Raw genomic sequence first — 1,899 nt, forward strand, 5'->3', positions numbered from 1 at the left:
TGTTGTAAATTTCTAATTGTGCACATTTTCCTCTTGTTATACACTAATAAAAAAAATTTAATTAAAAAAAATAATAATAATAAAAATAATAAAAAAAAAAAAAAAGAAAACGACACATCCTCCCGAAGAGCATTTAAAGCGGTTGTAAAAGTCCTGACAAAATATTTACATGCACACTAAACATACAGCAGAAGAAGCGTTTTTTTTTTTTTTTTTTTTTTTTTTGCAGTGCAAGTCATTTAAGACGAATTACAAAAAAAAAAACAAGCGGCAAAAAGCAAGCATAAACGCAACTGAGCCAGAGATGGCGTGTGTCACCTAAAATTGACGACGTCAAGAAAACGTCTGAATTGGAAACGACCAAACATTTTATTCGAGGCAGCGGTTCTTAAAAGCGATTGTTGTGAAAATGGCGAGACTCATCATGGAAGACATAAATATGTATTAAAAAAATAAATAAATCAGATGAATGGGTTGGAGTTCGAATATGTTCTTGGTCCGCAACTTGCACGCTGAATTGTAACAAAATCCGTGCCGATCAAAGGACGAAATGTAAAACAATTTACAGACATGGGCCTGATTTCCGAAAGCTCTTAAAAACAGCATGAACAAGCAGTTGATCGACTAACCGGGCGCGCGCAGAACGGTGCGTCTGCCAAACTTGTGCAAAATACTTGGAGGAGTATATACAAATATATTACTTTTTACGAGCATGCGACAAGATTTGCCGAACCTGAGACAAAATGGCGGTGGCTGATTTTGTGACGTTAATTAAAGCGCCGGAAGGGCAAGCAGGTATATTCCGGTGCCGCCGCGCAGAAGCGGGACTGCGGTTTTTGTGGTTGTGGGGGAGGCGTCGGCAAAAATGACAGGCCATGGAGAGATTTTTTTTTTTTTCCGCGCGCATCGACATTTTTGAAATGCCAGAAACAGCAATGAAATTTTGAATCTTGTGACTGATCTAAGGTCTTATTTGAACCCCTCGCCAACAATAAGTCTGTCGCCAATGAAAAAAAAAAAATAAATCACTGTTCAACTCTGCGAGGTTCATTTACGCACAATGTGACTTTTGTGGTGGCCTTTACCGGAGGAGTTTTATTTATTTATTTAATTTTTTTTAAATGTATTTTCAAGCAGGATGGGTTCATAGATTCAACTGACACACACTCGGCACAAGCTTGATCAAATAAAACGTGACTTTTATGCTGGCTTTGGCTTGGCAAAAATTAACGGAGCGATAGACTGCACTCATGAAACTTGCCCCCCCCACACACACACACACACACACACACATTCACACAAAAGGTTTTTTGACCGCAATCAAAAACATGCACATTGTTTAAATGTGCAAATTCAAAAGTGGTCACAACAAACTTTATGGCAAAATGTCAGGTTGGTTTGCCGCTTTGTTGTTTTTACATTTTTTGACTGAGTTGAGTTTCCTGTTTTTCCTTGTGTCCCTTTGTGAGTCAGTCTCGTTAAGATTATTGTGTCCACCTGAGCTAGTCGTCACACGCCCGAGTGTGAACCAATCAGCTCCCTCCAACCCTTTGTGTCTTGTTCAGGTGTTCCTCGTTGTCTCCTCATTTTTGTTGCTTTCAGTCCTTGTCGGGTCATCGTCGACTGTCGTGTGGATTGTCCGTTGCCCTTTGTCCGCGGCCAAGTCATTTTTCAAGTGTTAATTTTTAGATTTTTGTTTATCCTAATTCCTGGTGTGCCTTCTAGTTTTCTTTTGAAATGAAAACAGATTTTTGTTTAAGCCACTCTCTGGCTGGCTTACCTGCTTTTGGCATTTTCTCCATTTCCCGTACTTGACACGTCCACTCATACTTCCAATTGCATCAATTCAAACTTAATTTTGTGTTTTCCACCTAAAGCGCTAAAGATATACTTTGAGCC

This window comes from Idiotropiscis lumnitzeri, chromosome 3, assembly GCF_059441095.1.
Source record: "Idiotropiscis lumnitzeri isolate Australia: NSW breed Sydney's pygmy pipehorse chromosome 3, RoL_Ilum_1.0, whole genome shotgun sequence".
Classification (NCBI taxonomy): Eukaryota; Metazoa; Chordata; class Actinopteri; order Syngnathiformes; family Syngnathidae; genus Idiotropiscis; species Idiotropiscis lumnitzeri.